This window comes from Aplidium turbinatum, chromosome 1 (assembly GCF_918807975.1).
Source record: "Aplidium turbinatum chromosome 1, kaAplTurb1.1, whole genome shotgun sequence".
NCBI lineage: Eukaryota > Metazoa > Chordata > Ascidiacea > Aplousobranchia > Polyclinidae > Aplidium > Aplidium turbinatum.
In genome coordinates, this window is record NC_137472.1 from 10381258 (window position 1) to 10398854 (window position 17597).

General features: G+C 36.6%; 1 long non-coding RNA gene across 1 annotated transcript; it reads right to left on the bottom strand.

The window, feature by feature from the left end:
* Positions 1–10099: 10099 nt before the first annotated feature.
* Positions 10100–14306, bottom strand: LOC145768583 (uncharacterized). Its single transcript, XR_014288956.1, has 4 exons — positions 14140–14306; positions 13735–13854; positions 13219–13387; positions 10100–10584 (listed from the first exon to the last, which is right to left on the bottom strand). It is a non-coding gene; the product is annotated as an uncharacterized LOC145768583 (long non-coding RNA).
* Between the last annotated feature and the right edge of the window lie 3291 nt (positions 14307–17597).

Genomic DNA, 17597 nt, shown 5'->3' on the forward strand with positions numbered 1-17597 from the left:
CTACAATACCTGATGATGGCAATTACTCCTCTTCGTGGAAACTAATTTGTAATGCTCAACAAACTTTAATTTTTGTATCGCTATTCCACCAACGAAATCCTAAGCTAGAACCAAATGTCTTGGTATATTCTGCACAATGTCACATCGAATCTTCAATTGCGGGTTCTTGCTTCAAACTTTGCACATATCAAACTATTCTGTGTTTTAAAATGTGTATGGCATACGTCATTTCATAGAAAAAAGAAAAGGTTTTTGCATGATTAAATTAATCTTCGACAGTGTGAACTTTGTGAGCAATTTTGCACACAAAAGATTCTACTACGCTTGTCAACATCTTTTTTCAGCAGTGTGATCGTATCAGCCATAACCGAATGTAAACGAGGAAATTAGTTTTTGTTAATGTCTTCGATTATAACAAGTATTGGAACTTTTCTTTGGAAATAACTTGACATGCACGGTTTCATCATTTTTGTTTTGGTATCTTCTTTGAAATACTGACTTATGAACATTAACCTTTCAACTTTCAATACCATCTACAATTTTTCCAACACAGCACAGTTTCCAAGCATGAACAGAACTTTATTGAAGATTAGCTTTTTCTCTATGTTCATAACGAAATCTTTTCCTGTTGCTTTGCACAGATGATTTTGATGTTCCAACTCTTTCAGAATATTCGGAGTCAGTTGGTCGGGAGTCATTTCTGTGTGTTTAAACTTATGATTTTAGGGGCTCGTAACCATTCCAATGGCCTGGAAACTTGAAGAAGCCACCGTGCATTCATTGAAAACAGTTTGTTTTACTTAGATGTGTCGGTTTGAGGTAAGAAGATTTCATTGGTAACGGACCCGAATTATTTACTTCAAAGGTCGAGGCATAGCCCTCAACCCTTAGAGTGGCAACTAAAATCAAACACCCCTAGTTGTTGGCACAGTAGGGGCCTACTCACGTGCAATTGACGGTGCATCGGTTGTAGTTGTTTCAGAAAGTCTTTTTGTCATTTGTTCTAATTGCTCAGACAGATGGTTGAGCCTGGTCGTGAAATTCTTCATGAAATCTAAAACGGTTTTCAAATTGATATTTTCGCATGACCTTGTTGTTAAGTTAAGAACAGGAGAATAGATAACTGGTTAACAACTAAAGATAACCTTTAAACGATGTCTCAAAAATTAATTTATGGTATTTTTTGTGCTTGTAAAAGCTTTTTTATTTTCTACGAGATAAATTGTGAGAATATTTTTTTTCGAAATCAAAAAATGGACTTTCACCATCAAAGCCTACTTGGTGTATATTAGTTCTATTAGTAATAAACACGAGTTGGCGTTGACAGTGGCTCATTATTTACATTAAAAATGTAGCAATTCACCTTTATAATTTCACAAACTTATAAGTAAGTCTTGATTTTTATAAAATTCAAGCAAAGATGTTAATCGTAAGAGTGTATAGTAATCAACAAAAGTTTCATATATGTAAAGGTTGTATTTATACGTAACAGCAACATAGGTATTAGGTAGCCTACGTGGGCTACAATTAGATTGAAAGGTTTAGTTTAGGAAAACAATGCTTCAAAACTAAGAAACCTTAATCACTGTAGGCTATGTGAAAAAAATAAAATTTCAAAACAATAAAATCAGAAACTTACCGTCAACCAATTTTGTAGCAATTTCTTGTATTTGTTCTTTCTTGCATGCATCGAGAGGCTTATTACCGCCATGATCACTGCTTGACTTAACTATTGTCACCGTCTCACCCTCACATTTCGGTGGTCCAGACTCATTTTCAGGATTGTAGGTTCTGCAAACAGTCACCAGCTCTCCATAGCTGTTATCAACTGACAGACAAAGTGTAAAAATTAAAAATAGAGCGAGGTATTTCATGAATATGTTCATTTCGAGCCTTCAAATGTTTGTTTTTACAAAAATTAATCTTGTTAAAGTTGATAGTCTGGAGCTGTCCTGCTACAGTGCTACAGCTTAAATTATGACGTAGTAGATTGAGAGACAACGGATTTTTAAAATGAGCTATTTGGTTGACTTGTAAGGAAATATCACAGCAGTTTAATTAAGTAGAAACCAGTAGCCTACATAATTTGCGTCATATCCGTTGAAATTACAACAGGCAGCCACTTATGATGACCAACACGATCGGGTATGAAATGACTTCGTTTTATACAGTTACTCTTACGACATTGCAAAATGCAGATTTCACTAATGAAAACAGAACCAACGAAATGAAAACTACATTATCAGGATGAGCATCATAATATTCTCAGTTTATCTCAGCATGTGCTTTCAGTCCCGGTGTAACGGTCCAGGAGTTACTGCGGTCTGAAATTTACCGTAACTTCTGGATCGCGTATACGCGGTCTGAAAGTTACTGCCGGTCCAGAAGTTACTAAAACAGGGTTGTCAGATTTGACGCTTGCAGCAGATTTGTCTAAATGATTTCGACACTGGAAACATGTTGAACTTGAAAACTTATCCACTATTGCATCTTAACAACATGGTTTATAGCAGAAACGTAATTGGGAATGAAGCGAAAATAAAATGAAAGTTAAAAGATGAGTTTTGTACCAGAAATTGTTGCTGTATTGGAATGAAATTTTAATTTGTAACCTAACAATTTACGTAGGCTATGATTTTAACCTGATTTGTTTGCACAGTATTATCATTTGCGGTTGTGTCCGTGCCTTACTTGCGTTGGCAAATAAATTTGCATGTGGAGGTGATTGACTAGATGACCACTTAGCCTATAGTCTTTTGCTGTCATCCTGATTGTGCTATGATGCAACCTACGATTCACAATGTAGTTGTAGTGTTATGAGTGTTTTATTGACTCGTTGTAAGCTATATAGCGCTGTTGAAACAAATAATTTAATTGATCATCGCTCCAAACATTTCAAAGTTTGAATCGTGGCTATACGTGAATCGGTGGCATTTAATAAGCTACAGGCCTTATCGTGCAAAGTTAGCATTTGAAGGCTGACTTGTTATAAACGCTGGTCTTGAGTTGTAGTTGACGAACATAGTCTGTGACTATATTTTATATATTTCATGAAAGTTAAAACCAAAGTTTTCTAATGAATGAAGCACTGAGCCTATTTTTGGTCTGGTTTTTCATAACTACCGTTTTGAAGAAATATAAAGTAACTTAGGCTACATGTAGGCCAACCGGTAGTCAAAACGCCATCAACCTTCAGTGAGTAGGCTATCACAGTCTCACACGCGGGGAAGGCTTTAACTTTTACGAAAGTGTTGAACAGTTTGAGATGCCAATGAATTTCCGTTGGACTTCCATCGAAAACACGTGCCACGAAACTTAAAGTCAAGAATAATGGTTTCGTGGTGAGAATATTTATCCTTGGGATTCATCTTTCGCATTCTTGCAGAGGGTTTAATCTACTGACCAAGTGAAGTTTCAGTCCATTTACAAGTTTTTCCAAATGAATTTTGAAAAAGCACACCCACTTACAAGAGCAGTAAGTTTTGGACTGCTTCTGCGGCGTTCCAGTCTGGAAGTTCCTGTCAGTCCAAAAGTTACCAGGGGTGCCCGGCGTTTTTGCAAACGATAGAAAAACGAAAATTGTTTTAACTAAGTGTAATGAATTAATTGCTCTCAAACTAATGCAAGCTTTTCAATTAACATTACAAAATACTTATAATTATTAATCTGACCTTTTGAGAGGTTAAACATTTAATTATTTTTCAAAACGAATTTAAATAAAATTTGAATGAAACATTTGGCAACTCTTGTAACTTTTGGCCTGCAGTAACTCTTGGACTGCTACACCGGACTTTCATTTACGAAAAAGATCGAAAATCGTGCTGTGCATTTTTTCAATGCCTGTGCGGTCGTCTTCAAACATCCCTACGTGCGTTTGTTAGTCATTTTCGAAATAACTAGCAAATAACTCGATTATTGCATATTTGAAGTATATACAAAAGTACATACGGTAATGATTGTAATTTGTAAGCAAATTATGTGAGCCAGGTTCGGAGACTTGTGTAATTTATTGATCAAGATTTCATCACAATAAAAACGGCTTTTTCAGTTGTTTATTCAAATAGAATTCAAATAACTTGATTATTGCATATTTGAGGTACAAAAGTACATAATGATTGTAAGCAAATTATATGAGCCAGGTTCGAAGACTTGTGTAATTTATTGATCAAGTTTTCATCACAATAAAAACGGCTTTTTCAGTTTTTTATTCAAATAGAATTCAAATAACTCGATTATTGCATATTTGAGGTACAAAAGTACATAATGATTGTAAGCAAATTATATGAGCCAGGTTCGGAGACTTGTGTAATTTACTGATCAAATTTTTACCACAATAAAAACGGCTTCTTCAGTTTCTTATTCAAATAGAATTTATTGGTTTCAAAGTTACTTATTTGTATTTTTTTTCTGTGTGATATTTTTTAAAGCATTTTTCTGGATGTAACCCAGGTTGTCTTGAACATGTCTCGCAGTGGTAGACGGTCTGAATTCGTTTCGTCTTCCTATCACTGCACACTGCACAATCCTTTGCTCTTCCATTGGGAATTTTCGCAATAAAATGCCGCCCAGACAATCGTTCAGTTTCCTGCTCGTCACAATGCTTTCCGTGTCTTCTTGAATTTTTGCTTTGGACACTTCCTACCAGCTGTGTAACAAGGTTTTTGCGGAATGTTTTGTGTCTTACACCATTCAAACCTTGCTGTTCCCTGTTGATGTTGTACATCATCATCATAATAATCCATCGTCGGTTTGTTCCCCACTAGTGAGGGTGGCCGATTGTTTAACTTTTACAATAAAAAGCCATTTACAATACCCACTTCAAGTAACCAAAAAACATCCTACGCCACCACGTAGCTGATTTTCTCAGAAACCCATAATTGCCACAGTAGTGATCGGCTCTATCCACTCCACCCATATATTTTGTGTACTGTGATATTGGTGTCCGGTAATTTCATCGCAGTAATTTCATCGTGGTAATATCATCGTGGTAATTTCATCGCATGGTAATTACATCGCAGTATATCACATCGTCAGGTAATTACATCGCAGTATGAGAGCTGCGTAGTGCGTAGGCTACCAGCAGAGTTAGGGTTAGGTACCAGAATTCAAAGAATACTCAACGATTTTGAAAATCGCAAAATTCTGGATTTCTTAAGAGAAATTGCACATAACTTGTCGTTTTGATTAAAAAGCAACTGTCTCAGATATTTTTAATATGGTGACTTCATTTTAATCTGCTTATTACAACAACTTTGATCTTTGAATTTTAATGGGTTTCATTTACTTTATCATCCGCCTTTTCACTTTAAAAAAAATGGGTGGACGTTGACGAAGACGATTAAATTACTGACGATGTGGTGTCTTGCGATGTAATTACAATGCGATGACAATGTATGCGATGTAATTACCATGTGATAATATTACTGCGATGAAATTATCACGATGAAATTACCGCGATGAGATTACAGTGAATCGTGATATTACCACCGGTTTTAAAATTGTTGTTGAATTTTCATTGCCTAAGATTCGTTGCACATTTTCACATTCTGTATTATATACGAATGATAACATTGTTACCACCCGTTTGTCCTTCCATTGTAGAGCCATTAAGTTGTGATTTTTTTCGGAGTGCTACAACTTCATGCAGTTTTGATTTGCTTTTCTTTTTGGCAAAATCAGTAGGCATACCTTTGTTGTTTGCCATGACAGTTCCAGTGAGATGAAAAGACATTTTCCTCAGCTTTTCGCATAAAATTGGACTTGTGTAGAAGCGGTCTGTAAATATGTGGTACCCTGATCCACTCCCAGAAGAAGATAGCATGTTGCACAATTCCAAGACAATTCTACTTGTGAAAGGCAAGTCAAGCCTAACCAAACCATCTGTTGTGTATTTGCCATAATAAGGAACAAATGCCACAATATAGGCCTAAGCAGAAGCGCTGTCACACATGGTGTATACCATGGGCTATATCCAAGGGGCGGTGAGGGGGGTGATCACCCCCCCATTCATTGAAGTGGGGGGTGAGCAATGCAAAATCACCCCCCCCCCCCCCGAATTCTAAAAGTGGATAGAGCCCCTGGTGTATACTCTGAGTCTCCATTTTGTAGGCTTGTTGGGGTTGTAGCATTTCCATAGGACTCGCTCCTTGAATCCAATTGTGCTTTCATCTACATTCTACAGAAATGTGTTCATCTGGCACAAAGTATTCACGGCATTTGAGGTTTATTTGGTTGACCAGATTTTGAACCTCGTCCCAGCGAAATCCTTGGCCAACTGGTTGTTGTATGTGCAGCACCCAATAAATTTGGAAAAAGCGTTGACGGGAAAATACATCTACAAAAAACGGCATTCTGTCTATCCATTTTTTTGGAAAAATACTCTTTCATCTCACACCTATCATTTAAACCCATATTTATCACAACTCCTAAAAATGCTTTCATTTCCTCCAACGTTGTGTTTTTCCAAGATTTCCAAATAGAACGTTCGCTCAGTGGTGAAGCAGATTGATTTTTTTCCTCTGCATACCTGTTTATTTCCTAAACAAATTCATTGATAATGTCATTTGAAAAAGTTACTGTCAGTCGATGCATAAGGTTCCCAAACACCGTTAGTAGTGCTGGAAACATTGACATCAGCAACACTTGCAGAACTTTCAGTTACATTACTAACGTCCATATCGTCTTCATCAGAACTTTGCCATTCATCAGACCTTTCATTTAAATCTTCTACTGAATCAGCTTTAAACTCCATCTTTTCCTCTTCACTGGAAGCTGTTTCATCAGTACTTGAAGAAAATAAGTCCAATACATCATTCTCTGTCGAAATGTGTCTAGCCATATTCATACGTCAATTGCAAATAATATAAAAAGTCTGAAACTACAACAAAAACAAACGTAATTCAATGAGTAGCCTGTATTCAAAGTTGTGCTAAAGCTACAGCATCCGTCTTCTGCGTGAACAAGTAGCCACAATACGTTTGCGAAAGCTTGCAGTAGCCTACGGTATGTCACTGCCAACTAAGGCACATGTGGTTTCCACTTTATTCAGTTTCGCAGCCTAACAATGCCTAATTGTCACGTGGTATTACGCTACATGAAATTCTGCATAGTTCACTTTCAATACAACTCGGTTTTCTGAGAACTAGATTTGCTTGGCTGACCAACCACAACTACTTTTATTTTGCATGCTTTGATCCTCTAAGAAAAGTGATAGCAACATATTTTCATAGCAACTATGCTTGTTTGCCGAAAATTTACGTTTGGCAAGAAACGGTCGTCTTACGAGTGTGCAAAGTGGAATTTTAGGAAAAGTCGAGCTATACTCGCCCTACGACTAAATCGGCAATTTTCCGAAGGCGAGCCAGACTCGCCTGTTGACCGCCAAGGGTTAAATTAAACGTTAATATAAAGGCAAAAGTAGTGAAAAACTGTAGTCTACATGTGTGTGTCAGGTGATACAACGTCTGGATGTTGAGTTTTTTTCATAATTATACTGTAGTAGTGGTGTGTAAAAAGGGCATTTTTTATAGATACTCACAGTGGTCAAAATCATAAGTAACTTTTATGAAGATTTATGTGTGTAAGCTAATTATAGACTCCACTGTATTTAAGATTAAGGGTATCAAAGTAAGAAATGCTTATGGATGTATTTTTAATGACATTTATAGCTTGTTGTTTTTGCAGAGGAAAGATATTTGCGCAATGCCTTCCTAACATTTTGAACCACGTATAACTACATGTATCTTTTGAGAATCGGGGAACAATTTTCGAAAATTTTGTCTTTTGAGAATTTGTCCTCCCGTTAACTCAGCAGTTATGCGCCCGACCCAAGATCATGCGGAGCTGGTTCGGTTCTCGGGTAGTGCGCTAGAGTAACGTGTTTCTGGACTGCTTTCCATTTAGCTGCACCTGGTGGATGGAATCATTCGCAGACCAGAACACTACAACAACTATCGGAAACTTTATTCTGCCAATCTCAGTAACCGGGCCTGCGAGTACAGATTGGTCCAGATATTTACCAGATCTTAACTAGATAAAGTGGCTGTCTGGGAATCCTCTACAAGTATGCAAAATTACCAGGAACAATCTATAAAAGCTTTATTTGTCAGAGATGAAGATTCAAAATCTAATCAAACTTCTGTTTAGTATTTGTGCTATGTTACTGTAACGTGCAAATGGCATTTTTTGGAAATTATGGTTTGGTCGAGCGCTTATTTATTTTATGATATTTTATTTGATACGATATTTTTGGATATTTTGAGCCATGTGCGGCCTGTGCTTTGCAGGTTCCCATGACAATGATCCAATTTTTTTTACGAAAATCTGTTTACTTTTACGTGGTTGCATAAACATACATAGAAAGCATGAATGAGAATACGTAAAAAACACAATGCTCAACTTCAAGATACTGTATGTGTGCACAATTTTTTAAGGAAATATTCAAGCATTAAATAAAACGTAAAAATAAAACAAACCCAACCAAATGTACGGTACCTGCGTAGTGTGCAGCAAGAACCCCTTATGGGTAGAATAATTTTCTGAAATGTTAGGTTGTACAAAACTAATTTGCTGAAATTGTCAGAATCAATCTAAACTCAAAAGTAGGAAGATTGAAGTTGTCTGAAATTCTTGCAAAATATCGAGCAGGTTCACTTTAGAAAGATTTTAGATCAAACCCGCTGGCTGCTAAGCTCAAAGTAGCCCTGCAATTGACCACGTTGCCCATGTTCAGTTTTCATCTTAGTTCAGTACCTTCATCTCCATGTTGCCAATCTTTAAAAACTCAAAAATAAGTTCAATTTTGAAACATGCTGAAAGTTATTGATCACATTTTTATCAAATTTTCCCAAATTTTTAATTAATTGAAAAGATTTGGGGTACTGTACGGTTGGATTCCCTGGTCCAACGCAATCTTTTAAACATAACTAGCCTACTTTTTTCGTGAAAACTTGGCCTGATGCTTTTCTGGTACTTCTTTCCATCTATTTCTCCACAAAGCCCTGTTGCCAGCAGTGTTGAAATATGTGAGCGGTACACCGAATGAAAATAATATCTTTACCGGTAGACAGTAGAAAAAGTTTGAGTAGCACTGGCATAGGTTACTCTTAATAAAAAATTTTAAATTATATCGAACGCTTCCCTCCCCCAGTAACAAAATCCCGCGTAGCCTACGCCACTGAACGTACCCTCAATACGCGTGAAAAAGCTAACTACGCCATTTACGTAAAACATTATACGAGACGTTAACGAGACGGTAAGACGTTAACGTTAAGACGTTAACGAGACGGTAAGTGTGTTGTACGCTACACTGCTACAGTATCATTATTATTGTTTGTTTTCAATACAAATTCTATCCAAATGATTAACCTACCTGCTGTAAACTAAAAATTATCGTGAAAGCAAGCTGATTATGGAAAGCTAACCTTATACAATATCACTCACTGGTTAGCGTTAGCAAATGGATGTTATTAATTCGTTTTCAATTATTTTTGTTTACAATAATATATTTCGAATGCCTCCTTCCTATTGAGAAAATCCTGCGAAGGCCACGGCATACCTGCAATGGCATCCAGGCCGGATAGCGACTGTCAAAACAGCGACTGTCATAATGGCGACTTCATAATAGCGACTTCATAATAGCGACTTCATAATTTTTGGATTTATATCATGCCAGTCAGCAGGTTCTGACTTGGAGGCCAAATTTCGAGGTCGCTGTTTTTAATTAATCGAGTTCTTGATGAATCGCTGTCGTGTAGTCGCTCTATTGACAGTCGCTGTTTTTAATTAATCGCTGTCGTGTGGTCGCTCTATTGACAGTCGCTGTTCTGACAGTCGCTATTTGGAACCCGAGCCACCTACAATATATAAGGCTAACTTCATAACTACCACAAGGCACCATGCTGACAATTCGTTTCTTACCAATTTCTTATGTCGTAATTGTGGTTACGCGCCCGGCTCAAGATCACGCGGCGCAAGTTCGGCTCTCGGGGTGTGCGCTGAGCAACGCATTTTCAGGACTTCTCTCCATTCAGCGGCACCTAGTGAATGGAATAATTCCCAGCAACAACACTTCAACAGTCGGAAAACTTCACTCTGCCAATCTCGGTAACCGGCCCTGCGTCAAGAGCCTCTACAAGTATGCGAAACTACCTGGAATCACCAATCAAGGCTTTGTCAGTCCGAGGATAAAGATTCAAAAACCAACCAACCAAAATCAATTAGTATTAGGCCTATTCAATACTGTTTAACATTGCTGATAATAATTTTTTCTTCAGGTGACAATCGATGATATTACTCTGCAGTTATGTCATCAATGAGTCACGATCGATAGTGATTGTTTAGATTTCCGGCTTTTCGCACAAAGCGGTGAATAACGAATTACAATTCACGTCGTCACTCCGCAATTCCTCACGGGATATAACCGCACAATTTTCTTGATTTCCACCACTTGGTTCCCCTCTTCTCCACAAAGTCTCAGCATCACTTACAAGATATCCATTAATCCATATCCACGTTCCTTTTACGTCGCCAGCTATCATTCCAATCCATATGTCACTTGGTAGGTTCCAAGCGTTTTTGAAGATTCTGAGAACAAAACAAACAAAGTAAGGTTAGGGAGTAAGAAATGTGGTTGAGTTTAGTCACATTTGAGTTGACTGTACTCTGAAGATAAGCTCCTAAAACGAATTGGACGACAAGCACTGCAGCTGCGAGCAAAGAAAAACTATCTTTTCGGTCTCTTTATCGATAACTTAAGTTGCAAAAAAAGATGTTGGTGAAATTCTTGAAAACAACTAGCAAGTATTTGCAGGTTGTGAAAGCAATGTCATATTGAACGTTACAGTTCAAAACGTTATTATTTAAACGATATTCTTTTAAGTGATTAATTCGAACGAAAGGATATGCCACGACGCCATTCTGCATCGAAATGAAAACGATGTAGACTAAAAATTGCATTATTTTGACACCCGACCAAAAAACGAATTAGAGATAACAAAATAAAAGGATTCGCTACAATCTTGCCATCAAAACGCAGAAATTATGCGTTTGGGCAATCAACTTAAAGTGAACCATAGGCATACGAAGCCGAGCAACGTGATCAAGTTTAGCATCTTCAAGTTTATTACATTTACATAAACATAAAACTACGCAACAAATTAATTATCGAACGTTTTCGACATCACAAGATGTCCTCTTCAGGAATAACATACATACAAATTAACTACATCTGAAAAAAATACAATGGTTAACTAAATCTATAAACAAAAAAAAGACAAAAAACTGCACAGTACTTCTGACTAGCTCAAACTCAACGATATAAGCTCCACGAGAATCAAAGGTAACTGCATCAAAAGGTGTTAAACAGGTCACATGATATGGTAAAAAGGCAAGGTGCGAAAAAACTAATTTTAAAATACAGAGAGCAAGAAAGACGAGCCGCAAGCATACAATTGTCTGTTTAAAAGTGGATTGTGACGTTTTATGTACAGGGCTTCCAAGATCTTAGTTTGATACTCAGACCTGCCTCTAGACATGATCTCAAACTGCTTGATAGAAACGTTACTTTGGCATTCTGTACATGAAAAAATGTGATCTTTAATTGCGCTTTTCTGTATAGAATTCAAATGCAGGTGTTCCCCAGCTCTAGTCGATAAATGTCTTGTTGACATACCGATGTATGTCAGGCTTGCATCACGCAAACAACTGAATTTATAAACGACATTAGAACATAAAGCAAAGGGCGTAGGCGACTTCAGCTGAAAATATCTGCCTACTTTGAACGTTCTATAAACAGGGTAAATGTCACAATCAAATTTCTTTTTGACAATTTTAGCTAGATTTTTTGAAAATCTTACCGAATCTTTTCCCAAGAATGGTATATCAAAAAAGTTGCTAAAATCGTCTTCTTCGGGTTTATCTTTCGGTTTCGTATCCAAAAAAGTTTTTAATATTTTATCAAAAAAGTATGACGGGTATCCATTTAAATGTAGCATATTTTTCAACTTTTTAGTTTCATTGTGGAACAACAAGTCCGTCGAGCAAACCAAACGGGCACGAGATAAAAGACACAAGATTAATCCAGATTTCCACTTATTTGGGCAAAAAGCATTGTAATTTAAAAGTAGGCCAGTGTTGGTGGGTTTTCTCCAGATTTGTGTGTCAAACGAGTCATGATTTATTTTTACTTCAACGTCTAAAAAGGCAATAGTGTCATCAGATTTTTCAACAGTAAATTTGATGTTTTGATGTTGAGCATTTAAAAGGTTTAAAAACTGCGAACAAGACTGATCGTTGTCAAAAATTGCAAAAATATCGTCAACATAACGTACATACATTTTAGGGTAAAAATCACGGAACACTTCAAACATTTTTGTTTCTAAGTGCGCTAAAAAGAAGTTGGCCAAAGTCGGACCAAGTGGAGAACCCATGGTGACGCCATCAATCTGCTTAAACAAGCGATTATTAAACATAAACATACCTTCAGTGGCCAGATTTAACAATTTTATGAAATCCTTTTCGGTTTTTCAACAAGACATTTATCGACTAGAGCTGGGGAACACCTGAATTTGAATTCTATACAGAAAAGCGCAATTAAAGATCACATTTTTTCATGTACAGAATGCCAAAGTAACGTTTCTATCAAGCAGTTTGAGATCATGTCTAGAGGCAGGTCTGAGTATCAAACTAAGATCTTGGAAGCCCTGTACATAAAACGTCACAATCCACTTTTAAACAGACAATTGTATGCTTGCGGCTCGTCTTTCTTGCTCTCTGTATTTTAAAATTAGTTTTTTCGCACCTTGCCTTTTTACCATATCATGTGACCTGTTTAACACCTTTTGATGCAGTTACCTTTGATTCTCGTGGAGCTTATATCGTTGAGTTTGAGCTAGTCAGAAGTACTGTGCAGTTTTTTGTCTTTTTTTTGTTTATAGATTTAGTTAACCATTGTATTTTTTTCAGATGTAGTTAATTTGTATGTATGTTATTCCTGAAGAGGACATCTTGTGATGTCGAAAACGTTCGATAATTAATTTGTTGCGTAGTTTTACGTTTATGTAAATGTAATAAACTTGAAGATGCTAAACTTGATCACGTTGCTCGGCTTCGTATGCCTATGGTTCAACAAGACAAACTCTCTACCGAAGCTCTACCAACTTAAAGTGATTGTAGTTTTAATAATTCCCTAAGTTTTGCAAGTATTGTTTGTAGTCTCACCTTCTATTGACTATATTTCGGACGCCATAAACTGCCAAATCAGCTCCAATTCGTCGACAGAGTGTTTGGCTTTCATGGAAATTTAGTCTGGTATCTAATAGTTTGTATTGATATCCATTAGATAACCCAATCTATCCGTCAACCAGTCTTCGAAAACCATTTATCAATGCTAAAATACAAGTTGTATTTTATTAAGTAACGTTAATCAGCTGCGTATTCGAGAGTTTAGAGAGAATTGAAAGAACATTGGCTAAATACTTGCAGAAAGTAAGCGGCGTGAAAACACACATTAGCTTCCTGACGTCATATACTCTGATTTGTATTTTCGTTCAATTAGCAACCATTATTGATAAGAAGATGGAGAGATTGTGTGACAGAAGATATGGAAAAAGTGAGAATGAAAGAGGAAGATGCAGTTGACAGGGTGATGTGGAGGACTGCAATCTGCACCCGAGACCCCACTTGTAGTGACAATAAAGCAGAAAATAATCCCATTAGTTAAAGATTGGTACTTACGAGCTGTTGTTGTTGTTATTGTTGTTGTTGTTGTCACAGTTGAAGCTGCAAAGTCTGAGGTCAACGGCTCTGTCGTTTGTTCTTGTAGTGTTGTAAGTAATGATTCGGCTGTGAAATGTTCTGCAAATATGTTGCATAACAATTATACACTGCTAAGATACATTTCTGTGTGTTTAAACTTATGATTTTAGGGGCTCGTAACCATTCCAATGGCCTGGAAACTTGAAGAAGCCACCGTGCATTCATTGAAAACAGTTCGTTTTACTTAGATGTGTCGGTTTGGGGTCGGAAGATTTCATTGGCAACAGACCTTAATTATTCACTTGGAGGCATAGCCCCTCAACCCTTAAAGTGACAACTAAATTCTAACGTTCTCAGTTGTTGGCACAGTAGGAGCCTACTCACGTGCAGTTGACGGAGCATCGGTTGTAGTTGTCTCAGAAAGTCCATTTGTCACTTGCTCAGACATATGATTGAGTTTGGTTGTGAAATTCTCCATGAATTCTAAAACGATATTCAAATTGATATTTTTGCGTGACCTTATTATTAAGTTAAGACCAGGAGAATAGATAGCTGGTTAACAACTACAGATCACCTTCAAACAATGTCTCAATAATTAAGCATGGCATTTTTTTGTGCTTGTGAAAGCTTTTTTATTTTCTACGAGATACTTTTGGCCAACCAAGTAAAGGGTTGTGTTTATATGTAACAGCAACATAGGTAGCCTATGTGGGCTACAATTAGATTTAAATGTTTAGTTTAGTAAAAGAATAATTTTAAAAGTAAGAAATCTTTATTATTGTATGCGATAAAAATAACACTTCAACACAATAAAATCAGAAACTTACCGTCAACAACTACCTTAGTGATTTCTTGTATTTGTTCTTTCTTGCATTCATCGAGAGGCTTATTACCACCATGATCACTACTTGACTTAACTATTGTCACCGTCTCACCCTCACATTTCGGTGGTCTAGCTTCTATATCAGGATTGTAGGTTCTGCAAACAGTCACCCGCTCTCCATAGCTGTTACCTACTGACAGACTAAGCGTAAAAGTCAAAGGTAGAGGAAGGCATTTCATGAAAATGTTCATAATGAGCCTTTAATATTGTTTTTTTTTTCAAAATTTATGCTTCTTAAAGTTTATATTCTCGAGCTGTCCTGCTACAGTTTTAATTATGACGTAGATGATTGAGAGACAACCGATTTTTAAAATGAGCTATTTGGTTGATTTGTAAGGAAATATAACGGCAATCAAGTCGAAACCCTTAGCCTACATATTTTGCGTCATATCCGTTGAAATGCACACGGGCAGCCTCTTATGACGATGAACATGATCGGGTATGAAATCCCTTTGTTTCTTACAGTTAACAAGTTACAACATCACAAAGTGCAGATTTCACTGAAAAAATAGAACCGAAAAAGTGAAAAAAACATTATCTGCATCATAGCCTAGTACTCATGCTTATTTCCAGCATGTGCATAGAGGTTTTCAGTTCAGGACTTTCATTTACAACAAGACAAATCGAAAACCGTACAGTACACTTTTTCAATGTTTAAATGTTAAATTAACGTCAAAATACAGTTCTTACCAGAATGAAACGTTTTAATCGTGTTTTCTATTTGCTAAAGCTTTGGTAGAATGTTCGCTTTGTTGAATCATAAACAGACAAAAGTAACTTTAACGGATTTAACCCTTAGGCGGTTGGGCTCCTGGAGTCTTGCTCAGTTTGGGGGGGGGCTGTCGATTCTTCTTATGCTTTTGGAGTGATATCTCTGTTATTTTTTAAGGCACGGTTTCAAAATTTGGGATTCACTTTGTAAAACTATTCACGCAGAGCATATCCGAAAATTAAAACTATGTAAACTTTAGAACTGCTTATATACGTTGAAATGTTGATGTGACTTATGACGTTTGAATTATTTGGTATTTTTTGATAGAGTAATGAAAAACATGCATTGCAATGTTGTGAATAATTTTTTTTTACATAATCTCAATTTAAATCATTTGATTAACGAGACATGGGCCAAATTAATTGCTTTCATCTAGCTGGTGGGAAAATTTTGAACAATAGAATATGAAATATTTCAGAGGATGTGCTGAGAAATGCCTTATATCTCTCAATTTATAACCTTTATTCGCTCAAAATTTCAGCTCAATAGAGGTGAATAAATATTAGGAAAAGTCAAGAAATCTCGTAGTCGCAGCCTCAGTGGTTTTAGAGATACAACTGTTGATACAAAAAAGTTGAATTGACAGCCCCCCCCCAACCTTCAAAGGGTTAATATGTTGTATAGCAAATAAAAAATATAACTTAATTAAAATAAAATCTTACGTTTTCGACACGTACTTGTGTCCTCATCAGGAATTACAAATCAGCAATATAAATAAAATGAAAATTATAAGAAAAATCTGACAATGCACTATAACTGTAAGTTTGTAACAATACTCCGAACTGAAAAGCACAAATCTAACAAGTTATTCAAGAATGATTAAGTGTAAATAATATGGCGGGAAAGTGATGTAGCAACTAAACTGATCACATGAAGTATAAACTACAAGCATGTGACAACCATTAGAACACATACAAAAGGAAAGACAAGCCACGGGCAAGTAATTGCCTGTTGACAAACGGAATATTACGTTTGATTCTTAAGGCTTCCATGATGTTGGTCAGGTATTCAGATCTGCCTCGAAATATGATTTTAAAGTTGTCGATCGATACATTGTCAGTGCACGTTACACAAGAGGTGATGTGCTCTTTAATTGCACTTTTCGTTGTTAAATTTCTGTTTAGGCGCTCCCCGGCTCTCGTCAACAAATGTCCAGTTGAGATACCATTGTATGTTTGGTTTGGGTCACACAAACAACTAAATCTACAGACAACATTCCAAGAAAGGGCAAGGGTGTAGGCGACTTCAGTTGAAAATATTGGTGCAATTCATTCATACATTTTTCGTCATAAACGCTTCCGGGACAAAAAAGATACAACTACACAATAATCGATATAGGTCTACCAGCACTTTAAACTTGTATAACAGAATGAACGTCACACGAAAATTTCATTTTTATATGTTTAGCTAGATTTTTACAAACAAACCAGCATGGAAATTCTACAAACAGTTAAATCAAGAAAATTGAAATATTTTGACCACATGATTCGCAATAATTCTATTCAAAGACAACTACTAGGAGGAAAAATGAACGGCAAACGAAATAGGGGCAGACCACCAAGAATTTGGACTAGTGATATTGAACATTGGTCAGGACTTAATTACAAAACTGCAGTAGAAAAATTTCACAACAGAGAAACTTGGCGCCTCATTGCCTCCAACCCACAACGAGAGGAAGGAACTTAATAATGATGACGATGATATTTTTTGCAAAGTAATAAGACAACTGTGTCGCGTCGAAAATGTTAGAGTTTATTTTAAATATGTTACACTTTTTTCTGTGTAAAACATTGTGTCAAATCTGTTAAAGTTACTTTGTTTTCTTCACAATGTAGATTTTAACGACCTGTTTTAGCATGATGCTGCAAGTTCGCAATGGTAAAGGCGAATTTTACTAGTTTTCGAAACACAATTCCCTAGTCATGTGCTATGACGAATGGTGTTGAAGTCAGGGAGTCGTCGTTTTATGCGGCTGTTTTGTTTGGCTTGAGGCTGCTGTCCTGAATGCTGCCTGTAGAGTTTCAGTGTTGTTTAGCGTTATTGCTGCGAAATTTTGTTGAATCAGTTGTTTATTGGATTAGGTGACGTAGCTCTTTCCTTTCGTCACGGTTATCGATCTTTGGACTCTGTCTACTTATGAAAATTGTCTCTTTCAAGTACAATTGTACCGCGTGGTTTTCTCTAGCA